The following is a 22,090-nucleotide window of genomic DNA, read 5'->3' as shown; positions in this document are numbered from 1 at the left end:
CCTGTTTCACCTAAAAGCAGAGGTTGGTGTATGTTAGGGCCCATACTGACAACTGTATTTTTAGTCCGAGTGTGATCTGACAAAACAACGGATCGCACTTGTCCCTATGTTACTCTGAGGGACCTTGCACATGTCCAATTTTTTCCTTGGACGGAGTCTGTCCAATGAAGAAACTCACCACAATCACAATTTTCATCCGATGTTCGTGTCCGTAGTAAACATGCACTCGGATGACACTGTACGATTTTCACGGACTGAAAGAATGTAGAAGATGGAGAATTTTTTCCACCTTCTCCAAGTCTGAGAAAATTGGATCACACTCTGAAGTGTGATTAATATAATCAGTCTGATTCTCACAGATGAGAGAATATACGTTGGTGTGACTCTAGCCTTAGGGTCCTGACAATGATACGACCTGGTCAGTATCGCTGGTGCGTCGCTAAATGGTCGCTAGTAAGCTGCCAAACAGGCAGATGTCTCCAGTGACACAGCAGCGATACAGCGATCCGTCGGGGGTCGCTGTTACCTGTCACACTGCAGCAATTCTGACAACTTCAGCCTATGTCCATGAGTTCTGCGTCGCCAACGACATCGCTAGTCGGCGCCGAACACAGCGATGCATGCCGGCCAGCAGGACGCCAACGACGAAAAAATGACCCAGGCCATTCGAGCACGATCAGCGATATCCAGCGGGGGGGCCGGTCGCAGGTACGTGTCACACAAAGCGAGATCGCTGGCGAGGCCGCTGTTGCGTCACAAAATCGGTGACGCTTTAGCGATCTCGCTAGAGATCTCGCTATGTGAGAAAGGCCCTTTATTCTGACCACCCAGGTTCTTCCACCCAACATTGATTTTCTTTATCATCATTACCTAAATTTGAACAACCATAGTTCATAGACGAATGTGTCCAAGTAACTTTAATACGTTGCACTTTAATGGACAGCTATAGAATATCCTTTAAAAAAAATTTCCACCAATTACCATTGGCATTCAAGAAAACACAGATTTTGTGTCTTTACCAACAGATGAGACCAAACCCAAAATTGTTTAACTATGCATTATGTACTACAAGTAAAATATTTAGAATTGAGAGTCCTCAGTAGTTGATACCTTTTAATGGCTAACTGAAAAGATGGTAACACATTGCAAGCATTCAAGACTACTCAGGTCTCTTCATCATTCTTCATCAGGCGAGACTCAATGATGAAGAGACCTGAGTAGTCTCAAAAGCTTGCAGTTTGTTAACATCTGTTCAACCATTGAGGACTCTCAATTCTAAATATTTTTCTATCTACGGGCTAACACGGTACAAAGATATACAGTGTGTCCGTAAAGTCATGTTGCACTTTTGACCAGTCACTGGAAAGCAACAAAAGACGATAGAAATGTGAAATCTGCTCCAAATATAACTCTCCCAGTTTCATACCTATTCAGTGCAGTTCGATGTGGGCTCCATTTGTTGTCGTACACACATCTTGCCAGACAGGACGTCTGGTGTAATAGAGTGAATAACATCTGTGATTCTCTGTTTTAGGTGATTAATGTCGTTGGATGCGTGTAGGGCAACAAATAGAGCCCACATCGAACTGCACTGAATAGCTATGAAACTGGGAGAGTTTTTCTTTGATCTGGAGCAGATTTCACATTTCTATCGTCTTTTGTTGCTTTCCAGTGACTGGTCAAAAGTGCACCATGACTTTATGGACACACTGTATATCTTTCCTGTATTACAAGTAGACTTTTAACATTGTGAATGAAATTTAAATTAATTTTAACATAGAATTTCTATTAGAGAGCGTTCCATATTTACTGTATGAATTGGTCAATGCTTCTTTCATTGCCAGCTGTTTTATGCTACCCAGGTGGGGAACATAAAATATTAAGTTGCACATTTATGAACAGTAAAGAAAGATATTGAACCTGACGGTTGTGTAGACACTTCCATATTTTCTCTCTAATGTACGTGGTGCTTTCAGTCAGTCACCGGTATATATTTACTTTCCAGCTGCCTGGACATTTCTTGGAAATATAAAGAAGGATTCCCTAGAACTCACAGATGGTTGATGCTATGACCTCCATGACTTCTAACCCACTTGGATATCTTGAGGCTGAGGAGCATTTCACCTAAACCAGTAAGTACATTTTAATAAAACTAAGTTTAAACAATCTTAAAAATAGAAAGGACTTATTGATATTATTATTGAGGAATAGAGGAAACGAGTATTCTTGTTAAGCTCGCAAGGAATCTCACTGTTTTATGAACTTTGGAAGTTACGGGAGTAGACCTAAAATGTAAAACAAAGCATCACAAGCAGTCTAGATAACTCCTGTTTTCGGGTTGATACTCCTTCCTCATTTCATGAAATAAGTATATATCCCAAAATGTTGAAAATATAAATTACCTCTCGCTCCATAAAAACAAACCCCCATACGGGTCCTTTGAAGGAAAAAAAAAATAAAAGTTAGAAATCTAAAATTATGCTGACGCAAACCCTAATTTTTTATTGTTTATGGATATCTAATTTTCTTTACAATGTACCTATAATTAAAACTATATCAGCTTGGTATCATCATAATTGTATTGATCTGAAGAATCATGCTGCCAGGTCATTTTCACTTCTCAATGAAAACCTTGAAAGTAAAACTTAAAAAACAACGGCAGACTTGCCATTTTTTTCACCATTTCGCCACACTTGAAATGTATTTCCCGTTTTCCAGTGCATTGTACGGTAAAGTGAATTATGTCATTCAAAACCGCAAATTGTCCTGCAAAAAAAACAAGCCCTCATACGGCTGTGTCGATGGAAAAATAAAAACATTATGGCTCTTGGAAGAAGGGAAGGAAAAAAAAGAAAGCAATAAACTGAAAATTGGCTGCTGCGGGAAGCGATTTTAAAGGCACAATGGCACATTATGAGTATGCCTTTTTGTCAGACCAATCAGTCAGTGGCAATATTGTAGGTATCTACTAAAGTCCTGCAATTTAAAGTGACCTATTAATACGGGCATACAGGTGATAGAAATGCTACACTACCTGTATGCCTCATATTAGCGGACTTGTTGAGAAATCATATTTTATTTCTGTATGCTAATGATTTCTTACAGGCTCCGGGGCGTTCAGAGCCTGGAAGAAATCTCTGCCTCATGTCTTCATTGGCATACCACCCCCCTGCCTTCAGCGTCACAGTGCCCTGTGATGCATCATGGTGGCCCCGAAATCACGCACCTGTGCCCTGCGCGATTATACTTTACAGTACATATTCTGCCCTTCTATGGGAATTGGCTTCAGCGTTCTTATGCACAGGCGCCGGCGAGTCACTGCTACTTCTGTTGCAGTGTCCTACGGCATGCCCCACGCTAAGGTGCTCTTCCCATCATGCATACATGGGTGACAGGGGCGTCAGAAACAGTATGGTTCCTATTTATTCAGGGAGGAAGGAAGTGGGGAGGCACCTTATGGCCCCACATGCTGGATTCTGCCCATAGAAGGGCAAGATACGTACTGCGCAATTGCAGGGCACAGGTGCGGGATTCTGGGGCCACCGTTACGCATCACAGGGTACTGTGAAGCTGCTAGGAGGGGGTAGTATGATAACGAAGACAGGAGGCAAAGATTTCTTCGAGGCACCGCATGCCCCCGAGCCTGAAAGAAGTCATTAGCATACAGAAATAAAATACGTTTCTCAACAAGACAGCAGATATGAGGCATACAGGTTGGACTAGTGTAGCATTTCTATTACCTGTATGCCCATATTAATAGGTCATATACGTCCCAGGGGAGGGTGACAGATTCACTTTAAAGAGATCTTGTCACCAGTTAAAAAGTGGCTAGTGTTTGCTATTATTTTATTTCCACTGCTCCCCTTAGTAGTCTGCGTTTTTATGTTTTTTTTCCAAATTTGCCATACAGTTCCTGAAATATGGACTGTTTAATTTTGTTCTAATTTTTATGGTAATTACCAAGGAAGAAGTGCGCGAGGGTAATAATAATGCAGAGCAGCCTAAAGAGACCTCCTCAGAAGATCCTGGGAGCCATTTTCCCTTTTAAAGACCATAAAAATGTGCACTAAATAAAAAGGCCCATAGCTCTAGAACCATACAACGGATTTAAAAACAAAACCAGAATACTTAGGAGAGCGCAATAAAATAGCAGCAAAAACTGTTCACTTTTGATCTAGTGACAGGTTTTCTTTAGCTTCACATAGGCACAGTTGTTTTTCACCGGGAAGAGACCTATTCTTAGAATTGACTTCTAGTAAATAATCCTTGAAGCTGCATAGGTTTTAAGTCATCTAGGGGGTGGTGCACAAGTTGTAGGGATTTCTGACGTAGTGAGGCTGATATTTCAGGGTGGCTATGGCCTGTATACCTTTGTAGTTCTCACACAGTACTGTGGACAGTCACAGTTGTGGAGTATCGGTTCTTGTAAGCAGACCCCGATACATGACATCAAAGACTCTAGTAGCGGGAGCTACATCTGTCCTGTAGTTCTGCCTAAACACTTTTATACTTCGTGGGTGACTAGTAAAGTTTTTGCTTTTCTTTGTAGCTGAATTTTACAGTTGAATCGGTTGTTAGTCATGTTACTGTGATGAGACTGTGAAATGTAGAATCCATTATGAGCCGTGTATAATGGTGTTATGATATGGAGCACAATAAGCATTCCCAGGTGGAATTGTCATCAGCTGAGATAGGAATATAACAGCATGTGCTGTGTAGAGAAAGGACACTTCTTTTAAAAAAAATAAATAAATAAATAAACTTGATGATTATCTTTTTAGTTTTGCCTGTTTTGTGTCGAATAGGATTTCTGGAAGTCTTACCAGATTGTAAGTATTGCCTGTAGCACAATCAAGCAATTTCTTTTTATCCGTCACATAATACATATTAATGTCATATGGGATAAATAGGAATAGGTTTAGCGTGCACTCGGTCTTATTATGAACGAGGTGCTGGTGTAATGGACCTGGTGGTCCCAATATAGAGTAATTATATAATTCACCGCACACTCTTGTGGATTATCATGCCAAATAGTTTAAATTTTATTAACACACAATCTGGGAGCGTAACAGAATAATGCAATGGAAGCGATATATAGAACGTTTCGGCTCCACCGGAGCCTTTATCACACAATCGCTTAATCCAGTGCCATACAAGAGAAGGGTATAGAGAAGAGGGATGAAAATCCCTGTGGTGTCACAGAGACTAGTCGGCGACCCAGCCAGGCGCGGGAGCGCCGCTTTAGACAGCAACCCCTGCAGGTCCCCACAAGCCATTGATGGTGATCCGGCACCTTTATAAGGATTTTAGCATATGACTAGTCTCTGTGACACCACAGGGATTTTCATCCCTCTTCTCTATACCCTTCTCTTGTATGGCACTGGATTAAGCGATTGTGTGATAAAGGCTCCGGTGGAGCCGAAACGTTCTATATATCGCTTCCATTGCATTATTCTGTTACGCTCCCAGATTGTGTGTTAATAAAATTTAAACTATTTGGCATGATAATACACAAGAGTGTGCGGTGAATTATATAATTACTATATAGGATAAGTAGACATACGCTGTCCTATGAAGAATGATATTTACAACACGGCCAAGCTCTTCCTGTTGCACATTTGCTAATTATGGCTGTGAAATCAATGGTAACATAACCAAGCAGACAAATAATAGATAATAATGTAACACTGTAGTTCCGAAAGCAAAGACATAGCATTATTGTAACACTTTAATTTTTACTCATCCCGACATGAAACATTTCTCATATCATCCTTGCAAGTATTTATATCTTCTTGCCTCAACTTACCTTGAAGGACAATAATACAAGATTATAGAACATGGGGTGGTTGAGAGGTTGAGTGATGATGTCTTGACTTGTAGTTGTCATCTGAGTGTATTACAAAAGTTTGTGAAAGCGATGTTCTCAAGTTTGGAAGGTAAACCCTATCCATTGGATATTCACTGCCGAGCAAAAATGTTTTGAACTTTTGACTTTCAGGCTTCATATCTCATCATCCACTACTTCTTCACAAGTGAGACTACCATCAATCATCTTGGCTATTTCATACATAAATTTGACTTGCAACTATTTAGAATAGGCCAGGGTCACACTTGCGAGAGCAATGCGAGAAACTCGTGCAAGTCTCTCGCATCAATACCCGGCACTGAGAGCGGCACTCGGGACCGGAGTGTTCGGCTGCGGTCCCTAGTGCCGGCGGCAGTGCAGGGTATTGATGCGAGTTTCTCGCATTGCTCTCGCAAGTCTGACCTCGGCCATATGATTAGTTATGCAGATATGCAGGATAACTTCCAAACTTGAGAATGTCCCTTTAGTGCATTATCCGGGACTTTGGTTATTATTTCATATGGGGCTAAGAACTTACAGCATGTAGTTGTTAACTCCCTGCCTGTTCTGCCTGGCATCTCTTCTGGCACAGGAGGTGACTCTCCTAATTCCTTTGACCTCACATCACTACCAACATGATGCTGAGTGCCAGTCGATTCCTTGCAGCTAGGGATCAATCAGCATAACATCGGCAGTGACATCCTGTCAACAGAGCAGAGCGGAAGAGAAGAAGCAGCTATGTCAACGTGACGTCACCAGAAGCAGAACAATTGCTATCAGGAACCAGCAGACATACAGTAGCTTTGGGCAGCATAGGCAGGTAGTTGGCAACCACCTGCCGGTAAGTTCTTAGTCCCATGCAAAAAAAATAAGCAATGTCCCAGAAAACCCCTTTAAGTATAGGTTAGGCCCAGCCTAAACCATTAAACACAGTGCAAAATGTCATGATATATGAGTCATATATCATGGGCTCTCCTATTATCCGCTAAAATAACCAGCTCTAGTAACTAGAAGTGCTTCCATTCTTTTGGCCACAGTGTATATGTATACTTTTTCTCAGGTTACTGTGTGTTATTACAAACTATCACTGTGTGTAAAGCCCATTCCCAAAGTCTTCCTGGCACCAGAGATAATCGTATGACATGTCTCTACCTAATGGGTTTAACTATTAATCTTTTTCGTGGAAAATGGAATTCATACACAACGTGACCTTAGAATTAGTTATTCACAGATGTTAAGGTATAAGTATCAGCTTTACCTGGATGATTTCAGAACCATTGAAAAAGCAGACATTATATGACAGTGCATATTTCATGGCATCTTTGTCTGTAATGTCTATATTTTTACCAATTTATTTGAGAGAGAACATTCAGAGTGTCTTAATATGAATATTCTGCCTCATTAAAGGCTTTGCTCTTTTTTAATAACTATAGAGATAATCTGATTGTTCTATTCACCCAAAATCAAAGTCAGCTCATGTGTCTCAGTAGAGTTTTTGTATTCTTTAGAAAACTGTCATTGAAAATAAGCTATTGTTTAAATCAAGTTTTTATGTTGAACATATTTTTTAAAATGTCCTTTTTATATTAAATAAATCCTGAAATGTTTTCACTGGTATATAAAAGACACAGCTTACTTCTTCCCCCTTCTTGCACAATACACTCTGCGCAGGTCACAGCATGCCTAAAAAACTCTTGCATATACAGTGGGGAAAAAAAGTATTTAGTCAGTCAGCAGTAGTGCAAGTTCCACCACTTAAAAAGATGAGAGGCGTCTGTAATTTACATCATAGGTAGACCTCAACTATGGGAGACAAACTGAGAAAAAAAAATCCAGAAAATCACATTGTCTGTTTTTTTTTCATTTTATTTGCATATTATGGTGGAAAATAAGTATTTTGTCTGAAACAAGCAATCAAGATTTCTGGCTCTCACAGACCTGTAACTTCTTCTTTAAGAGTCTCCTCTTTCCTCCACTCATTACCTGTAGTAATGGCACCTGTTTAAATTTGTTATCAGTATAAAAAGACACCTGTGCACACCCTCAAACAGTCTGACTCCAAACTCCACTATGAAGACCAAAGAGCTGTCAAAGGACACCAGAAACAAAATTGTAGCCCTGCACCAGGCTGGGAAGACTGAATCTGCAATAGCCAACCAGCTTGGAGTGAAGAAATCAACTGTGGGAGCAATAATTAGAAAATGGAAGACATACAAGACCACTGATAATCTCCCTCGATCTGGTGCTCCATGCAAAATCCCACCCCGTGGGGTCAGAATGATCACAAGAACGGTGAGCAAAAAGCCCAGAACCACGCGGGGGGACCTAGTGAATGAACTGCAGAGAGCTGGGACCAATGTAACAAGGCCTACCATAAGTAACACACTACGCCACCATGGACTCAGATCCTGCAGTGCCAGACGTGTCCCACTGCTTAAGCCTGTACATGTCTGGGCCCGTTTGAAGTTTGCTAGAGAGCATTTGGATGATCCAGAGGAGTTTTGGGAGAATGTCCTATGGTCTGATGAAACCAAGCTGGAACTGTTTGGTGGAAACACAACTTGTCGTGTTTGGAGGAAAAAGAATACTGAGTTGCATCCATCAAACACCATACCTACTGTAAAGCATGGTGGTGGAAACATCATGCTTTGGGGCTGTTTCTCTGCAAAGGGGCCAGGACGACTGATCCGGGTACATGAAAGAATGAATGGGGCCATGTATCATGAGATTTTGAGTGCAAACCTCCTTCCATCAGCAAGGGCATTGAAGATGAAACGTGGCTGGGTCTTTCAACATGACAATGATCCAAAGCACACCGCCAGGGCAACGAAGGAGTGGCTTCGTAAGAAGCATTTCAAGGTCCTGGAGTGGCCTAGCCAGTCTCCAGATCTCAACCCTATAGAAAACCTTTGGAGGGAGTTGAAAGTCCGTGTTGCCAAGCGAAAAGCCAAAAACATCACTGCTCTAGAGGAGATCTGCATGGAGGAATGGGCCAACATACCAACAACAGTGTGTGGCAACCTTGTGAAGACTTACAGAAAACGTTTGACCTCTGTCATTGCCAACAAAGGATATATCACAAAGTATTGAGATGAAATTTTGTTTCTGACCAAATACTTATTTTCCACCATAATATGCAAATAAAATGAAAAAAAAACAGACAATGTGATTTTCTGGATTTTTTTTTCTCAGTTTGTCTCCCATAGTTGAGGTCTACCTATGATGTAAATTACAGACGCCTCTCATCTTTTTAAGTGGTGGAACTTGCACTATTGCTGACTGACTAAATACTTTTTTTCCCCACTGTACATAAATTTACATTTCCAGTTTCCTGTGGTCAAAGTGGTTGCTGTAAAGCATAACTCAAAATGCTGTTAACAGTGGCTCAGGCAGGATCATACACAGAATATAGAATAAAAAAAAATCAGAAAATAAAAAACAGAACTAAAAGGAATATTGATCAGGTGTTAAATCTGAAAAAAATGCAAGTGATACATTCTCTTCAAAGCATTTTCCCATTATGGAAATGATAACATTTTTCTATGATATTCCACCATTTCCCCAACGTTATTGCCAGGGCTCCTTCAGTATGTCAGCTCACGCTTTGTTTAGCCATTTTTCCGCGCAGCGATTCATGCTTTTCTGCTGCCTGAAGCGAAAATTGAACTGGCACCCCTCCAGCAGTAAATAAATTGTATGCATAGTTATATGCCAGCAGTGAATAGACTGTGTCCTTAGCTATATACCAGCAGTAAATCACCCACACACACAAAATTATATATGGAAAAAAAGCCATATAGATAACTATATACCAGCAGAGAATAAACCATCTAAAACTATATACTAGCAGTGAATAAAACACATACTGTATCTAAATGATAAAAAGCAAATATATTCAAGTTTGCCTTTACCCTCTTCACTTTCGGACACACTGAGCCCCAGCAACTGAAATGGTTTGCCATTCCTGCAGGTCCTTTCTTATACATTGTGTGAATTGGCTGGCACTGTATATTACATGGGTATTACTTTTTTGGCTGGCACCACCATGCGCCAAGTAGATGGGTCTGGCTGCGTTGTAGTTTCTTAAAACTGCTCTGCTCCCAGTTTCCAGCCACTGTGCAGGAAACTGTATTGTAGCCCCATTCACTTAAAGGGAACCTGTCACCTCCTTTTTCAGCTGTTTGCTGCGGCCACTGCCTTTTGGGGCTTATTGACAGCATTCTATAATGCTATCGATAAGCCCCCGATCTAACCTGAAAGAAAAGAAAAACAAGTTTTATTATACTCACCCGGGGTCGGTCCGATGGGCGTCGCAGGTCCGGGTCCGGCGCCTCCCATCTTCATGTGATGTCGTCATCTTCCTTGCTTCGTGTCGTGGCTCCTGCGCAGGCGTATTGATCTGCCCTATTGAGGGCAGAGGTAAGTACTACAGTGCGCAGGCGCTGGGCCTCTCTGACCTTTCCCAGCACCTGCGCACTGCAGTACTTAGCTCTGCCCTCAACAGGGCAGATCAATACGCCTGCGCAGGAGCAACGACACGAAGCAAGGAAGATGATGACATCGTATGATTATGGGTGGCGCCAGACCCGGACCTGCGATGCCCATCGGACCGAACCCCCTGGTGAGTATAATATAACTTGATTTTCTTCTCTTTCAGGTTAGATTGGGGGCTTATCTACAGCATTCTAGAATGCTGTAGATAAGCCCCGAAAGGCAGTGGCCGCAGCTCATAGCTGAAAAAGGAGGTGATAGGTTCCCTTTAAAGTGCTCTAGTGACCTCTCTCATTTTGTTCCCTGGATCGGATCCTTGCGGTCCAAAAAGCTACAAATTACAACGCCATAAATTAGCTACTTATGCAACTGATGGGGAATAAGGTCGTTAAAAATCTGTGCTGCCAAATGTCCAAAATACAATTGGATACCAAGATGAAATATGAATGCTGTTTATTTCGTCAACGCGTTTCAAGGTTTCCAAACCTCTCCATCAGGACGAAACCACAATGATAGTACCCTAATGCTTTTAAGGATGTGCACAGTAAATTTATAATTCATAGATACATTTTTTCATCTTCTGTAGGAATCATGAGCAGAATATTAGTGCTATCCATGTTATGCCGGCATGTACCAATGCTGTCAACAAATTAGTACCTACAGTATATTTCTATTCTATTTCACTAAGGATTTTGTATGCCTGTCTACCATGTTGTTATACAGGCTTGGTTATTTATAGCTTCCAGGAAACACTGCGAATCCCCTACAGCTTTAATTATCTTTTCACTTGACAAATATTACGTGTGACCCATGGGTTGTTGAATACATATGGCGTGCAAGTGTTTGGTGCTTATTGTATTGTTTATTTGCTTTGGGAATTTTTCAGCTGAGGAGCAAATTTGATTGTTTTCAAAGAGTTGTCTAACCTCTACAAAAATCTTAAACGTGTTAAGAATGGTTTTAAATTGATAAAAGAATTCATGCTCACTACCATGATCTGGAGCTCAACTGATGACATCCCATTCTTGGAGCTTCAGTGGCCAAATAAAGAGTGGGATGTCATCTCTTGCTTTTCTGGAGCAGACTACTGAAGCGGCCAGTGGTGGATCTACTGTACAAGGATTAGAACCGGTGAGTATCCATCTTTTTTTTTTTTTTTTTTCCCAAACCATCTGTCACAATCCATTTTTGGATTGTGGCAGCAGCGCCACTATAATTTAAATATGACTTTTTTCCTTTCAGGCCAGCACGGGTTAACCCCTTTGCCCCCAAGGGTAGTTTGCACGTTAATGACCGTGCCAATTTGTTTTCTCGTGACATATTGTACTTCATGATAGTGGTAAAATTTCTTTCATATAACTTGCGTTTATTTGTGAAAAAACGAAAATTTGGCGAAAATTTTGTTTCCAACTTTGAATTTTTATGTCCTTAAATCACAGAGATACGGCATGCAAAAAACGTAATAAATAACATTTACCACATGTTTACTTTACATCAGCACAATTTTGGAACCAAATTTTTTTTTTGTTAGGAAGTTATAAGGGTTAAAAGTTGACCAGCGATTTCGCATTTTTACAATACCATTTTTTTTAGGGACCACATCACATTTGAAGTCACTTTGAGGGATCTATATGATAGAAAACACCCAAAAGTGACACCATTCTAAAAACTGTACCCCTCAAGGTGCTCAAAACTACATTCAAGAAGGTTAATAATGTTTTTTTGTTTTTGTTTTTTTTTTAAATGAACACTTAAATTTTTTTCACAAAAAATTTACTTCAGATCCAATTTGTTTTATTTTACCAAGGGTAACAGGAGAAATTGGACCCCAAAAGTTGTTGTTCAATTTGTCCTGAGTACGCTGCTACCCCATATGTGAGGGTAAACCACTCAGAGCTCGGAATTGACTTTTCAATGCAAAATTGTCTGGAATTGAGATCGGACTCCATGTCGTGTTTGGAGAGCCCCTGATGTGCCTAAACAATGCCCACAAGTGACCCCATTTTGGAATCTAGACCCCCCTAAGGAACTTATCTAGATGCGTGGTGAGCACTAGGAACCCCAAATTACTTCACAGACATTTATAACATAGAGTCGTAAAAATAAAAAATCATAAAAATGATCTTTTCGCCTCCAATTTTTTATTTTGTCAAGGGTAACAAGAGAAATTGGACCACAAAAGTTGTGCGATTTGTCCTGAGTACGCTGATACCCCATATGTGGGGGTAACCCACAGTTTGGGTACATGGCAGAGCTCAGAAGGGAAGGAGTGCCAGATTTTACTGTTATAGTTTGCAGATGCAATGACCCACTGGGAGAGCCCATGGGGTGCCAAAACAGCCGAACCCTCCATAAATGACCCCATTTTACAAACTACACCTCTCATTGAATTCATCTAGGGGTGTAGTGAACATATTGACACCATGGGTGTGTCACAGAATTTTATACCATTGGGCAGCCATGCAGAGAGACTCGGGAGGAGCGGAGCGCTATTTGCCTATTCAAGTGAATGGGTCTGTGCACATGTCAGTGTGTTTACACGTGGGCAAAACATGATGACATGTCAGTTTTTTAATGTCAGCACGGGCCACAAAACATCCAGCACACGAGCATACACATAACACACATAGATGTCATCCATGGGACACGCATCGGCGCTGGGGACGAAGCGTTACAGTAAGCGCTGTTCCCCGGCAATGGGTGCTGAACATGACTCTCATCATTCTCCCCTGCTAGTTCTGATCGCCGGCAGAGCAAGGGAGAAAGATGAGAGCCGTGTTCAGCACCCGGCGCCAGGGAACAGCGCTTACTGTAATGCTTCATCCCTGGCGCCCGTCCTTGTGGTACTGATGCGGCACATGCATGCCACACGTGTGCCGCAAGTTTTACACACACGGACACTGACATCTCCGGTACCGGAAATATCAGGACGTGTGAAAGAGGCCTCATAGCGGGTTTTTATGTTTGGCAGCTGTCACACACTAAAAGACGCTTTTTATTGCAGGAAATAGTTTTTGCATCACCACATTTTAAGAGCTTTAACTTTTTCTATATTTTGGCCCACAGAGTCATGTGAGCTGACGTTTTTATTGGTACCATTTTCGGGCACATTTCATTTTTTGATCGCTTTTTATTCTGATTTTTGGGAGGCAGTGAGGGAGCTGTGTCGGGGCTTGTCTTTTGCGGGACAAGATGACGTTTTCAGCGGTACCATGTTTATTTATATCCGTCTTTTTGATTGCGTGTTATTACACTTTTTGTTCGGCGGTATAATGATAAAGCACTGTTTTTTGCTTAGTTTTTTTTTTATGGGGTTCTCAAAGGGGTTTCTAGTGGGACAGTTTTATAGGTCGGGTCATTACCGACCAAATATGAGTACTTTAATTGTTTACATTTTTCTTTTAATTCAAATATTTATTTAGTAATACAGTCATGGCCAAAAGTATTGACACCCCTGCAATTCTGTCAGATAATACTCTGTTTCTTCCTGAAAATGATTGCAAACACAAATTCTTTGGTATTATTATCTTCATTTAATTTGTCTTAAATGAAAAAACACAAAAAGAATTGTCCTAAAGCCAAATTGGATATAATTCCACACCAAACATAACAAAGAGGGTGGACAAAAGTATTGGCACTGTTCGAAAAATCATGTGATGCTTCTCTAACTTGTGTAATTAACAGCACCTATACCTTACCTGTGCACCTAACAGGTGTTGGCAATAACTAAATCACACTTGCAGCCAGTTGACATGGATTAAAGTTGACTCAACCTCTGTCCTGTGTTCTTGTGTGTACCACATTGAGCATGGAGAAAAGAAAGAAGACCAAAGAACTGTCTGAGGACTTGAGAAACCAAATTGTGAGGAAGCATGAGCAATATCAAGGCTACAAGTCCATCTCCAAAGACCTGAATGTTCCTGTGTCTACCGTGTGCAGTGTCATCAAGAAGTTTAAAGCCCATGGCACTGTGGCTAACCTGTCTAGATGTGGCCGGAAAAGAAAAATTGACAAGAGATTTCAATGCAAGATTGTGCGGATGTTGGATAAAGAACCTCCACTAACATCCAAACAAGTTCAAGCTGCCCTGCAGTTCGAGGGTACAATGGTGTCAACCCGTACTATCCGTCGGCATCTGAATGAAAAGGGACTGTATGGTAGGAGACCCAGGAAGACTCCACTTCTTACCCCGAGACATAAAAAAGCCAGGCTGGAGTTTGCCAAAACTTACCTGAAAAAGCCTAAAACATTTTGGAAGAATGTTCTCTGGTCAGATGAGACAAAAGTAGAGCTTTTAGGGCAAAAGCATCAACATAGAGTTTACAGGAGAAAAAAGAGGCATTCAAAGAAAAGTACACGGTCCCTACAGTCAAACATGGCGGAGGTTCCCTGATGTTTTGGGGTTGCTTTGCTGCCTCTGGCACTGGACTGCTTGACCGTGTGCTTGGCATTATGAAGTCAGAAGACTACCAACAAATTTTGCAGCATAATATAGGGCCCAGTGTGAGAAAGCTGGGTCTACCTCAGAGGTCATGGGTCTTCCAGCAGGACAATAACCCAAAACACACTTCAAAAAGCACTAGAAAATGGTTTGAGAGAAAGCACTGGAGACTTCTAAGGTGGCCAGCAATGAGTCCAGACCTGAATCCCATAGAACACCTGTGGAGAGATCTAAAAATGGCAGTTTGGAGAAGGCACCCTTCAAATATCAGGGACCTGGAGTGGTTTGCCAAAGAAGAATGGTCTAAAATTCCAGCAGAGCATTGTAAGAAACTCATTGATGGTTACCGGAAGCAGTTGGTCGCAGTTATTTTGGCTAAAGGTTGTGCAACCAAGTATTAGGCTGAGGGTGCCAATATTTTTGTCCGGCCCATTTTTGGAGTTTTGTGTGAAATGATCAATGTTTTGCTTTTTGCTTCATTCTCTTTTGTGTTTTTTCATTTAAGACAAATTAAATGAAGATAATAATACCAAAGAATTTGTGTTTGCAATCACTTTCAGGAAGAAACTGAGTATTATCTGACAGAATTGCAGGGGTGTCAATACTTTTGGCCATGACTGTAGAATAAATATTGATTTTGTTGTTATTATTATTTTTTTTAATATTTTTACAATAATTTAAAAAATTTTTTGTCTGATCGCTTCTATAGCATTCAAATGAAGCAGCATCTGTTTGCTATAGAAGCTGTCAGCGCTGCAATCCATTCACACTGATCTAAGACTTCCTGACATGCACTGCACATGACAGGAAGCTTCTCAGCTCTGCTAACCCTGATGTCGTCATGACGACATCGGGTTACCATAGCAGTGATGAGGACCCCAGGCAAAGAGGGGCTGTCAGAACGCTGCCTGCTCCCGGAATGCTTCGATCATGTTCAATCGCAGTATTCCAGGGGTTAAAATGCTGGGAGCGGTCTGTGACCGCTCCTGGCACTTAGTGCCGAGAGTCAGCTGTGAGTATCAGCTGACACCCGTCCGCGATCGTCCACACACCACCCATGTGCGTGACCGATCGCTATGACGTACTATCCCGTCCATGGTTAGACAGGCCCAGGGCACATGGACGGGATAGTATGTTGAATGTCAGAGAGGGGTTAATGTCAGTTTTCCTTGCTGGCAGCATGCTGCTGCTGAGTTGCTAGGTCAACTGGTGTGTGCACTCCCATCATCATTTAAATAGTCACCTGACTGTTGGTGATAGAATTTACTATGGAGACCAGCCATGGATTTGCAGCTCTCTGGTGTCAGTGCTGAATCTACTACTTCTGTGGAGGTCAGAGTCCTGTTCCCGTGTCCTCTGTGGTGTGAAGCTTGGCAGCGGTGCCTGGAGTGAAGTTACTGGTGTATTTACTTTGTCTGTCTCATGTTTGTCACTACCCCTAGCGTCCTTGCCAGCCAGTGCACTAGCCAGTGTTAAGTGAAGTGACAGCTAGGGATCAGGTTCGTGGCGGCGGTGGGGGGAAGGACTCGCATAGGGCATTAGGGAAGCTTAGGAATAGGCACAGGCTGAGTTAGGAGGTGCCCCATCCCTCGTTCCCTGCTATTAGGGTCTTCCTGCCCCTTTTCCCATCCCGATTTTGGTGTTTGTGGTGGCGTCCGCTGGACCAACCCTTGTGGTCGTGACACCATCTCTAATATTTTTAAGATTTTGGTAGTAGTTGAACAAGCTGTTGAATATGTTGAAGAATATATGTTCCACAAATTTACAATGTTAAAAATAAAGGTCATTTCTGGGATAAAGCTTGTAATACAGAAGCTTTATAGCTATAAAAAAAAAATCATCCAGGACACCGGAAGCATGGAATCAAATCCAATCATCATGCAGTTTAGCATCAGACAACCTTTTGTACGTTCCAATCTTTAACTCGAAGAAGTATTGATGTTTCTGCATAGAATCTTGAGTACAGTATATTCTATTTGTAGTAGGCTAAGTACACAAAACTCATGAGCTTTTACAGAGTGATTATCGCATGGTAAAAGATAATGCTTTGTGACATATGCAAATAAAACCTGTCTTGGTATTTGCATAGACTATTTTGGATAACTTCACTAGTTTGTGTCGTCGTGTTGGTTGTTTTCGCTTCTTCTAAATTACTTCCTCCTCTTAAGTGACTTAGAAATTGTAGTAATGATGAATGTTCTGATCTGTATGGGGACAATCATAACAACACCAATCATACAACAAACTCCGCTTTTCAAGAAAGTATACATGTTACATTTATAAAGCATTTTGTGACATGGCAATGTGCAATTTCTTTAGTATGGAACTCCAAACTTGTATACTCCCAGAAGTTAGTTTTGGTAAAATTCCTAAAGCCACGTCGATCTGTGTCCATGCTACCAGGGTTACCCGCTATACCAATTAATCCCATTAATTATGGTTATTTATTAACATTATCTATCTATGCCTACATTCCCAGAAGAAGGATTTAGTGAATTGTTGATGGTGCACATTTCTTGCACCTATTAGCAGCATTAGATTTCTTGTGTTTTTTTATTCATTGTACTTTTGAGTATGTTCTTTTTCACGTGCGTTTTATTGTGTTTTTGACACAGCTTTTTTGTTTTCTTTTTGGTGTGTCATGTTTTAAATAAAGCTACTTTGTTTTTGATACCTTCTGATATTTGGCTTTATTGATTTACTGATATTTGGCTTTACTGATATAGTCATGCGTGAATTACCGTACTTGAGTTTTTAGTGCTTTTCCGTAGCAGAAACAGACTGAAAAGGCATATGTGTATTTTTTACCTGTGGATTTTCCGCATGTATTGCAATTCTATAGGAAAATCAGCACCCAAAACTCAGCATACTCACAAGAGAAATTTACATGTTGTGGATTTAATCAGCGTACTGGAAGTCAGATAACGCTGCATCACAAAAAAAACCTAATGGGAATGAGACTACTATAAATCCGATCCACTTTGCTGGAACTGTAAAATGCTATGTTTTTTGCACAGCGAAAATATATAGCATCAAATACTCATTGTGGGAACTTAAAGGGAATCTGTCATAAAATAGCCCTATTAAATTGCAGATATGGGGTTAATCTGCAGGTGAATAACGTTGTGATACGGTGTGGCGCCTGCACTGAGAGCCCCGCTGCCAGGAGGAAATGTCAGGGGTGGGCCAGCACGGTTTTAGTCACTGCTCTGAGTATAGAGGGCGGCCGCTGAAACCGTGACAGCACCAGCCCATGACTAAACACCGATCACCGCCGGGGGGAATAAAGTTAATTTCCTCCCGGCAGCGGGGCTTTCAGTGCAGGCGCCGCATGGTGTCATAACGCCATTCACCTGCAAATGAACCCCATATCTGCAGGTTAAAAGCGGTATTTTACATGACAGGTTCTCTTTAACCTAATGGTCTCGCATATGTCTGCTATATTACGCAGATTTACGACAAAAGTGTCTTTCTTGCATACTTCCATTTTTTTACAACTACTGCTGCAACTACTGCACTTATTACAGATATTTTCGGACAACAGGGTTGGATCCATCAGAAGAAAAAAAAAGGCCTGTCACAAAAAAATTACAACTGCATGCTATTTTTTGGCACTATTAAAGTATAGATCTGTGAAAAGAGCTTAAAAAGTGTCACTCGAGCAGCACGAGATATTCGTAGAAAATAAAATGAGATTTGTTGTTGCTGTTTAATGGAGAATTCTAAACCTTCCGTGCAGCCGCTCACATTACATCCACGATGATTGCACCCCCTGCCTATGTAGTAATGGTTAGAGCAGAATAGTCAGGCAGCAAACGATAATGTAGCCACAATGTCGTGCTTGGAAGTGAGGACTTTCAGATTGGTTTCCTCGCTGGCGTACAACATGAGAGGTTTAGCTCCATGGAAACAAGAATGGAGATTGCGTTGAAAAACTACTAATGAATGGATGCAAAATGATAGTGTGCTATTCCCCTTCGGTTAAGGTATAATGGTCACCAGCAAATTGTTCATACAGTGTTATGCACTTTTTCTGTAATAATTTTTGCCTTGGCCCGAATACACAGTAGTGCTATGTAGATTTGGGAATGCCTGTGTTATTCGGTATGTACACTATGTATACTTGGTACATTGGGTTTTGTCTGTGTGTTTTCCCCATTGTTAGTGAATATGTAGCTTTGGCACATTTTTCAACATTGCATGTAAATGATTTAGAAGGATTTTCCAAGAATACATTTTTTTTAATTGATAAGGCTTGCTCGGGGTAAGAAGAACAAATTAATCTTTAAGGCCATCATACACATCAGGTTAAAGTTGGCCAAGCTCACCAATATCGATGGAATTGTCCGACAGTCTGATACATAGGGGGACACCGGACAGATAATGTTGGAAAAAAATAAGGGTCAGATGCTGGACCCTTATGTTATTAAGCCCGACAGTTCTTTCTCTGCTTTCCTCTTTGAAAAGAGAAGGATGCTGTTATGCTTCTGAATTCGAACCCTTCATTCTGTGTTCAACATCTCTTTCCGCAGAGGCACAGCAGATATACCTGTTGTTTAGGTGTTTTAGTTTTGTTATATTTTTTTCTGTCGGTTTTAGGTAACAGGCATTTTTCTCCTTCGTCTCATTGGGGGACACAGGTACTGTGGGGTGTATGCTACTGCCGTCTGGAGGCTGACACTAAGTATGCAAAAAAAGAGTTAGCTCCTCCGCCGCCGCACACACCCTCGCCCCGATTGCAGGCGGAAACCAGTTTTTTGCTTAGTGTCCTATGGAGGCACACGCAGTCTGGATCTCTCCATACTATTTTTTTTTATGTTACTATGAAGATGAGATAGGGGCGACGGATCTAATTTGAAAGGGTCGGATCTCCCCAAACCATCAACGGGCAAGCACGCGTTGAGTATCGTCTCCGCGTATTCTTTCCCGCACCGAGGGACATATCTGGGACTTTCCCCCAGACTTCTATTTTTTATTTTTTATTTTATGAAGATAAGACAGGGGCAACGCATCCTATTGAAAGGAGCCGATTTCCCAAACCATCAACGGGCGAGCACGTGCGAGTATCCCTCCACGTATCCTTTCCTGCGACGTGGGACATTATGCCAGACTTAGCCCTGTCCAACCCTAGGTATTGAAGCCATGGGCTTGCACAGAGGCACAAGACTAGTCTGTGCATCCCCCACTGCTCCACCAACGCAAGACGGTGGTGCTGCATGGCGGCGGACGGTCCCTCTCCTCGCCCCTGCATGACGGACGGAGCTAGGGTGCCTGCATCGTCCAAATGAATTACCCCATTTCCTCTACCTAGTGGCTGGAGTCGCAGGTATGGATGGCTGGGGAGAGCCCTGGGCAGTGTTTTGGGAGAGGCTCCGGGTCAGCGGTGCGGCCAAAAACTGACCGGTTATGGGACTAAAGCTGCAATCCGGCAGTCTCCATTCCCCTCCCTCCCTCCCCCCTTCTGCTATCCTTCTCGCTTCCTCTCCTCCCTATTACCTGCATGTGGCTCATCAGGGCCGCGGATGTGGAGGACCGCCAGCGCGTGGGTGAGGAGAGTGGTTCATGGAGGTGCCGGCGGGATCGCCAGGATAGTGGCGCCGCGAGTGGGTGGGCGGTGAGTAATTTAGCCCGCGGCTTCGGCCTAGGCCGCGGGTGGAAGTTCTGCCCCTCGGCGTGACGTCATATCTGGCGCCGCCCCGTGGCTAGGGCGGGCGCCAGACAAATTGAGGCCCCGGCTTCAGTATAGGGTAGGCCGCGACCAGGAGAGCACCTCGCCGCCTACCCAGAGGTGAAGGAGCGCATCAGAGGCAGGAACGCGGGGGGACACAGGAGCAGGGTAAGTGCAACCCCATCCCTGGAGCCACGCTACGTGCGATAGGGGGTTATCCTCCTACTCCTTTCCCCTCAACTCTCATAGATTGAGCCTAAGCAGCAATATGTCCGGGAAAGGAAAAACGCACATGTTCCTTTATGCCGCATGCGTCTCCTGTGGGGTTATGTTTCCACGAGCGCAGACTATTAGGTTATGTGAGGCCTGTGACTCCGAACGCGCCCAGGAGCCCTCCCCTGCGACGGAGCCCAGAGGTCAGGATCCCCCGGAATGGGCGTTATCACTCTCGTGGTCCATTGCTTCCCTTACAAAGGCGATCGAGGCCCTTCAGGCCCCGGGTAGGGGCAGAGACGACGGCTCACCTGTATGGAAGGGTTCTTCCACCTCACAAGAGCCTCCGGCCTGCAGGGGCCGCACTCTCTCTAGGCAGACACATAGGAAGAGAACCCACACTGCGTCTCCGGGCCCCTCCGATGCTTCGGCATCCGTGAGTGCGGCGTCTCGTTCACCATCACCATTTTCCGGTAGTGAGCAGAGTTCAGATTATGACGCGGAGGAATCACTGGAACTGGATACCCCGGGGTGTCGGGAGACGGTGGACAGTCTCATTGAAGCTGTCAGTCAGACTTTGGGTATTGAGGAGGACGTCTCCCTAACCTCAGGTCATAAGGTGTCCTTTAAAAAGGCCAAGCGACCGCATAGGGTGTTTATCACTCACCCAGAGTTCGAGGACATAGTGCAGCGTCACAGGGAACGTCCAGACAAGCGTTTTTCGGGCCAGAAACGCTAGAAACGAGATATCCGTTTGCACCAGAGCTCTGTAAGAGATGGGCGGAATCTCCGGTTGTGGATCCCCCAGTGTCACGCTTGGTCTCAAAAACTTTGTTATAGGTGCCTAGTGTTTCTTCCATTAAAGACCCCACGGATCGCCTCATAGAGAGCTTGGCCCGCTCGGTATATGAAGCATCAGGATCAGCACTCTCTCCCTCATTCGCGGCAACATGGGTAGCCAAGGCCATGATGTCATGGTCAGAATCTTTAAATAAGGTCCTGCAGGATAGAGACCTGCCGACGGAGGTGTCTGAGATAGCAGGTCAGATCGCGATGGCGGGTGACTATTTAATCAACGCATCCTTAGATGCGGCTAATTGCGCAGCACTAGCGGCGGCGAATGCAATCGCCATTAGGAGAGCCCTGTGGTTAAGGCTGTGGCAGGCTGATTCGATTTCCAAGAAATCCTTGCCTTCCCTGCCTTATCAGGGTAGCCGCCTATTTGGGAAAAAATTAGACAAACTCATCTCAGATGCTACAGGGGGAAAAAGCTGTTTTCTCCCACAGCAGAAAATTAAACCGCCATTGCGTCAGCCTCAGGCACGCTTTCGGGCATTTCGTAGCCCCGGATGGATGACAGCGGCCAGTTCTTCTGCCCCAGCTCGCTACAACCAAGACAAGGATCGTCAGGTCACGTATAGAGCCAACCCGC

General features: G+C 42.9%; 1 protein-coding gene across 1 annotated transcript in view; it reads left to right on the top strand.

The window, feature by feature from the left end:
• HIVEP2 (HIVEP zinc finger 2) overlaps positions 1-22,090 on the top strand; it is a 261,592-nt gene that overhangs the window by 74,278 nt on the left and 165,224 nt on the right. The window contains exon 2 of the mRNA XM_073575665.1: positions 2,006-2,132. The gene's annotated coding sequence lies outside the window, so the exon portion shown is untranslated. The remainder of the gene's footprint in view (positions 1-2,005; positions 2,133-22,090) is intronic.

The sequence above is a fragment of the Dendrobates tinctorius genome, unplaced genomic scaffold (assembly GCF_039654945.1).
Source record: "Dendrobates tinctorius isolate UK_male_01 unplaced genomic scaffold, ASM3965494v1 ptg000046l, whole genome shotgun sequence".
Classification (NCBI taxonomy): Eukaryota; Metazoa; Chordata; class Amphibia; order Anura; family Dendrobatidae; genus Dendrobates; species Dendrobates tinctorius.
This window is presented reverse-complemented; position numbering and strand designations above follow the sequence as displayed.